This window comes from Nannospalax galili, unplaced genomic scaffold (assembly GCF_000622305.1).
Source record: "Nannospalax galili isolate Female #2095 unplaced genomic scaffold, S.galili_v1.0 scaffold49, whole genome shotgun sequence".
NCBI lineage: Eukaryota > Metazoa > Chordata > Mammalia > Rodentia > Spalacidae > Nannospalax > Nannospalax galili.
Genome location: NW_008359444.1, coordinates 1 through 7236, shown reverse-complemented (window position 1 = coordinate 7236; position 7236 = coordinate 1). Strand labels below are relative to the sequence as shown.

The 7236-nt window shown below is 47.6% G+C and overlaps 1 pseudogene; it reads right to left on the bottom strand.

The window, feature by feature from the left end:
• Positions 1-4544: 4544 nt before the first annotated feature.
• On the bottom strand, positions 4545-6443 carry LOC115068485 (annotated as a pseudogene).
• Between the last annotated feature and the right edge of the window lie 793 nt (positions 6444-7236).

Here is a 7236-nt window from a genome sequence, read left to right as displayed (position 1 = left end):
CCAGAATTTGGTGCATATATGTTCAGGATTCAGTGTCTTCTTGGTAAATTATTCCTTTGATCAGGATGAAGTGACCCTCTTCAGCGCTTCTGATTAGTTTTAATCTGGAGTCTATTTTGTCAGATATGAGAACTGCAACCCCTGCTTGTTTCTTAGTGCCATTTTCTTGGAATATTCTTTTCCATCCTTTTACCTTAAGGTAGTGCCTGTCCTTGAAGGTGAGATGGGTTTCTTGCAGAGAGTAAAGAGGTGGATTTTGTTTCTTAATCCATTCACTTAGCCTGTGTCTTTTGACTGGGGAGTTCAGTCCACTGATATTTAAGGTTATTGAAGAGTCAGAATGCACTGACTCCATTTTGTCTAGCTGTTTTAGGCAAGCCCGGACAAGCCCAGGCATATTGTAAATTTCCAGTTGCTACCCCCCACCCCCGACACACCAAAAGCTATAGGTTAAGCAAGTCCAGGCATGTAAAAGCCTTATAAGGTAAAACAAAAACTTCTGGCCCTACAGATAACAGCACATTCCAGTGCCCTGAAGACAGCCCCAGCCAATAAGAATCTTCCCCGTACTCAGGACATAGGGCCATCCGATCACTTTAAAGGATGCTTGGGGCACGCGGGCTTCTGTGAAACTTCCCTATAAAAGCTTCTGCCTGCTAGTGTTCAGGGCCGGATGCCGTCTTTGGCTTGTGGAGACCGTGCCTGGATAGCCACCAATTTGGTTGCCTTATACTTTAAATTTCTGAATAAATTTTTTATGCAGTTTTTTTTGTGTCTGTGGGAATTATTCCCGACTCTCAAACCCTAACAGTTATTATTGAAAGATGTGTGTTGGTTGCTGTCATTTTGATTGCCGTTTGTCTTCTCTAATTTTGTGTTTCTCAATTACACCTTTATTTATTTTCTTTTGTTGCTTCTAGGCTATAGTTGTCTCTCTGCTCTCTGTATTACTTCAAGTATTCTTAGAAGGGCTGGTTTTGTGGACATGTATTCTTTCAGGCTTTTCATGTCATGGAAGATTTTTCTTTCCCTCCCAACTATAATAGACATTTTTGCTGGGTCAAGTATTCTGGGCTGACATCTATTGTCATGTAGAACTGGAAAAACCTTGGTCCAGGCTCATCTGGCTTTCATAGTTTGCACTGATATGTCAGCTGTAATTCTGATGGGCTTTTATTTGTATGTGACTTGTTTTTCTTTTGCTGCTTTCAGTATTCGTATTTGTATGTGGATGTCTTTCCTTAATTTCAGGAAATTCTCTTCTACGATCCTGTTTAAGATCTCTTCAAAACCATTAACTTGAAATTCTTCTCCTTCCTCTGTTCCTATGATCCAGAGATTTGGTCTTTTCATGGTGTCCCACATCTCTTGCATATTCCATTCCTGTGTTTTTAAAAATTATCCATACTCTTTGCTTGGGTCCAGTTCTTCAACTTTATCCTCCAGTGTTGATATTCTGTTTTCCATTTCATTCATTCTAGCGGTGAGGCTCTCCCCTGTTGTTTCAAGTCGGCTTATTGAGTTTTGTACTTCCTTCTTCTTTTCTGCCTGAGTTTTCTTCAATGTTTCTCGTTTGTGAATTCATTCAGAAGTTTATCCCTATCTTCTTTTAGTTCTTTGATTTGTTTGTTCATGTGTTCTTTAAATTCATTGAATTCCTTGATCATGTTTATTACTGTTCTTTTAAATTCAGTGTCCTGGGTTACTCTAGGGGGTTCTCCTTGGACTCTTCTACAGGACTGGTGGGGTTTGGTGGGAATATAGTGTTTTGGCTTTCCATTTTATTATTATTTCATTGTGATTTTGGCATGTGGGTTTCTTTTGTTATGATTCTGATATGAGAATTAAGTTGAAATATGCTTCTGTTTGTATTATCCTGGTGGGTAGCCCCTTTCTTTATTGGTTATGTAAAGCTGGTTGTACAGGGTTCAGGTCATCTCAGATTTAATTTGGAGGGAACTGATGGCTTCAGATCAGCTCTTCAGGAGTACCCTCAGAAGCCCGATTCAGGCTCCAGTCAGGTACACTCAGGCTTCTTTCACCATGTGGAGGCAGGATCCGGGCGTTCTCAGGCAGTCCCCTGCATTCTCAGCCCCTATGCCGTAAGGAGGCCAGAGGGAGGCCAGAACTTGGCGCTCTCTGGTGGTCTGCTGAGATCTGAGCCACTACACCAATGGAGGTCAGAACCCACCCTCTCAGGCTGTCTGCTAGGATCTCAGCCTTAGCCTACCAAAGCCAGATCTGCCCTGGGGCCTTGGGAGGGGCCTCATGGAATCCCACATAGGGGGATAGATATGGTGTAATTAGGGGAAGCTCACCACTATGTGGAGGCAAGATCCAGGGATCCTCGCAGGATGCAGGCAGTCCTGCATTCTCAGCCTCTCTGTTAGAGAGAGGTCAGAGGGAGGCTGGCACTCTCTTGAGATGTTTATTCAATGGCCCCCAGCAATGGAGGTGGGAGTGCCTGGTGTGTTGGATATCTGTTTAGCATCTGCTGAGGATCTGGATGCTGAGAGGCATGGCAGAGTGCTTCCTGTGAGCATGGAGCAAACATGCTAGAGCGGGCTAGTCAATAAAGCTACACCTTCCACAGCCCACGAATTCTTCAATCTAACAGTCTGTTGATTCTATGTATGTGGGTTCTACTTCCCAATCACATTGACACATGAATTCAAAGATTAGGTTTCATCCATAATGAAATTTGCAGGATGCATTCAAATGGTAACAGGTCCTGACAGTTCTTTCCTGCCCTGACCTTTGACTATGCCCACATGGGGACAACTATTCTCAGTTCTATGAAACAGGGTGACACACCCTGGGGGAGTACACACCCGGCTCAGCACCCAGCCTGCTGCAGTGTGGATCCCTTTCTCTACACTGGAGAATTGTCATCTCCCAAAGGGTTCAGAGCTTGTGACAGTGAAAGCACCATGCATTTCCTTTGGAACTCACCATTACCACTTTATGATTTTTGCTGTCCCGTATACCATCTGATGGAATGGCACAAGACAGGGTTGTCAAATCTGAGTCTCACTTTGTCCCTAACAACCAAAGAAGAATCAATATTGCCGTTCTCTGTCCTGTGTGCACCCCTTGTAGGGGAAAACCATTTGTTTTGGTGAACACGTAGTTCACACACTAGGTTTTATGGGTTTTGGGATGTGGTTTCATTTTTGATGCACAGTCCCCACAATGGATAACTCACTTTTCCAAATATGAAGGAAGGTACATGGCAGGCATTTGTTTCTTCTGGGTCCCATGACGACAACGTTGGCTGTTGTAATAACATTGAGAGTCCTTTCTTGACACCTAATTCTATGTGCTTTTCCTACAAGGAAATACAACCATAGAAGTCTTGTTGTACAAATGTAATTTCTACTTTACTGGAAGTGGCTTGAAGGAGATGTAATGGGATGTGGAGATGAACACAAAAGGCAACTCAGGCATTGCTCTGGGGAAGCACAGACCTCTTTCTTCTATCAAAAGCAATCACAGGCACAGCAAGATCAGGCATACAGGACAGGGTAGGGGTGGGGTGCCGCTCCTCACAAGCAGTGCTGATTCACGATCTATCTGTACGTCTTCGGTTGGTCCCCACAGCTAAAGCTTCCATGTTGGTGGAAGGTGGGTGGAGGAGGCCTCAGCTCTGATGTGCCCACATCTGTGGGCGCAGCATGTGGACGTCTGAGTCTGGTGCTTTCTAAGAGCATGCTCAGGGCTTGATGATGCCCACAAGGAGTCACTTCCTCCAGAACCCGACCCACCCATGAGCAGTCTACCTGAGTTCAGGGGCAGGCTCATGGCCAGCAAATGGAAACAGGATGCTTTCCAGCTTTCAATGCTGTGTGTGAGAAACCACATCAGGGATTTTCCTAAGTGGGTTCAGAGGGGCCTGTGAGTGCGGAAAGGCTCTCGTGGGTCGGGCTGGGTTCCCTGCTCTTTTTACCTGAAGTGACTTTATGACTGAGTTCTGCCTCATGGTTTCCCACCTGGACTATGAAAAGCCCCTTGCAAGGAATGGGTGGACGCTGGCCCTTGTGAGGCTCCAGCTGCACCTCCGGCACACTGTTCCAGACCCCATCATGCTGATCCCCGACTTACAACTTCTCCCACATTTGGGCTGCTGCCACTGCCCGTGGGGGGCACCTCTTACCTGTGCCCCTTCGGTCACCGTGTGCCTGCCCTTTTCTACAGTGATGGCCTGTGTGTTCCTCCACCACAGGCTGTCCTGGCTGCCAGCAGAGGCCTCCCCAGAAAGGCCTCTGAGTAGAGTGATCGTCATGTGACGGGCCTTTTGCTAGTTACCTGCTGACCCATTCCCAGGGGAGTTCCTTGGGTTTGAGAGGTCACCTTTGCATGCTTGAAGAAGTGTCCAGAAGCCTGCTCTGGCTTCATAGGGCTCTGCTCCACCGGTGCCTGTGGGGACTTAAATCACAGGATGAACATCAAGGTCACATGGCTCTAATGACTCTCAGGACGTGGCTCTGGTCACAACCAATGCAAACAAACAACAGATGCTTTTGCCCTGAGGATCCTGCAATCTGTCATGTCCGGCTGTGATCGAACGTGAGGGACAATGCTGGGAACACAGAAGGACCGATGAGACCGGAGACAGTGGATGATGAAGGGCTTGTGACCCAGTGTGGATGGTGCCTCATAAAGTGAGCACACAGCTGAACGAAGATGTAGATGAGGGTCATGACTGTGGAGACAGGTTGGGGAGTGCTGGGGCCACAGGAGCTGGCGTAGGCAGGTGAGTCCTCTCCACGGCTGGTGCAGCAGCAGGTTTGGACTTTGGCCTGCAGAACTCAGATGTAGGTAAGTTTCTGTTGTGGTAAGCCACCTGGTTTTTGGTGCATTGTGACAGAGCTCTCACACAGTGAAACCTATGCACAGCGAAACCCGTATGTTCATTGAGCTAATTGTGGGCACTGATTTTAGGAATTCAAATGATGATTTAATATTAAGGAATGTACTGATGTAATTGATCACAGTAAGTGTGAAAAGAATATTTATGCAATCACCTCAATAACAGGAATTTTATTTGAGGAAAATATTTATTACATCTCCATTGCAGAACCTGAGGGCATTCGAACAGTGTGGCGGCTCCTTCCCTCCCCACACTCACTGCTAACTATTGCAGAATGGTTACTTCAATCTGGCTGTCATCCAGGCCAAATTCCTCCTGTTACCAGGTGGACAAACAAGAAGGAATGCTGTCCAGTCCCCTACCCAGGAAGGTAGCCTGGGGCATCACGCACATGGTCACCCCAGAGGACACAGCAGTGAACAGTGGTCCTAGCCTCGGCTGGGTCGTTAACCTGAGTGAGGAGGTGGGTGGGGAGCTTGGGCCCAGAATCCTAAGGAGACAGGTGCAAAGATTCCCAACCTTGTCTTTGGAAAAAAACTGGCTCCTTTGGCCTCAGGCTTTGGGGCACTATAGTACTTGTTAAAGCAGCTGGGCTTCTTTCCTGCTTCTGTCTGAGATGGGATTCAGGCTTATTAAAAGTAACAGGGAGCTCAGGGTGTAGCTCTTATAGAGCACCGGCACCAGCTAGCAAGCACAAGGCCCCAGTTATCACCCGAGCACCAAGGAGGAAAAAAAAGCATCGAGAAAAGATCTATCTAAAACCCTTTCCTAAAAATGCCCTTGAGGAGCGGGTGGGTGGCTGTGATGCCCCTTTGGGCATGGCTTTGTCAGCTGTGCCTTGGGTGCAGGAAGGCGTGGCGTCCTCTGGCTGTCAACTGGGACAGTCAAGGGACTGCAGCTCCAGGAGTCAAAACTGGTGGCGGGGTTCCAGGATGGAGCGGTGGCCCCAAGCACTCCCCCTGCCTCTCTGCCCTCACCAGGCTGCTCAGTACACGGGGCGGGAGGTGGGGGCTAGTAGCCCGTCGTGGTCTCCACTTTCTAGGTGAAGGGTGGCTGCTGGTAGGTATTCACTGAGGTGCTGGGGTAGGAGGAGTCTGGGGTGAGATCTATGTAGTTCTGGGTAGATGAACAAATCCACTCTGGTCTTGTAGCAAAGTAGGCCAGGGCTGCCAGCACACCCCAGGAAAAGATGGAGAAAGAGCTGAAGGCGCTGGCTGTCTGGGCTGAGTCTGCTCCTTCCAGCACATCTTCAGGCTTGGTCACAGCCCACTGGTTGGTCAGGAAACAGAAACCAGAAAACCACAGGAAAGTTCACAGAGTTGAGAAGAACAGGTCACCAATGACCGTGTAGATACTTGTGGTCAGTTGCACTGCTGATCTGGGGGGAAAGGGCATCAGCCACGAAGAAGGCAGTGCCATTGCCGCAGGCATCTTGGTCTGGTTGAACACACGGTGTAGCTGTCCAGAGTGTGGGTGCTGCTGTAACTCTCTAGGAAGCTAGAGAACAGATCAAGGCAGACACCATGCACAGGGTGCGTGTCACCACCCAAGGCTGTGACAGGAAACGTTGTCCCTGCTCTCCATGTCACCTGTCAGGAATTTGATTATAGTTTTGACTCCCTCCTCAGAAAACACATACCTATTTTCCCTACACAGGAAACACTCCATTTGCAAGTCTGTTGCAGGTTTCCTCCCGGGTCCAGCCCACGAGGGACTCCAAGGAACGAGGGTTCTGGCCGAGGTGGGGGTGAGAGGTGCGGAATCAACACACAGACTCCGGGAGCCGGATGAGAGCAGGCACTAGGTGAGGTGCTGCAGACTCGTTTATTGCTGGAAGTGCAAGCCTTATATACCTCTCTCCCTGTCCCCAGTGTCCCATAAGTTGGTGTGTTGCTTCCTGATGCAGGATCCCCTCATCCGGGCAGATCGAAGGTTGGCTATTTTGCGGAAGCGTGGGCTGTGCTCTCAAGGCAGAAGCTGTGTTTTCTTGGTGCAGCCTGTGCTTAGGCCTGGCACTTCCTCTCCTACACAAGTCCATCTGAAAACTACAAGAATGTGTGGAGATGAGGAAGAATGGCCAGTATAAACAAACAAACAAATGAATAAATGCCAGTCCTGCCATTTCCGAAATGCATTAGAAGCAATTGGAAAGCATAATAAATAAAATAGCTTCATATCAGCTAGGCATAAAGTTTTGGAAGTAAACTTCAGCAGTCTGCAGTCCCATATGAGGCAAGACATAAAATTTTAATGAAAAGAATAAAGTAAGACAAACAAACAGAAGGATTATTAACTCGATATTATTTATTTATTTATTTATTTATTTATTTTTTGGCCTTTTTGAGACAGGGTCTCCCTGTAGCCCC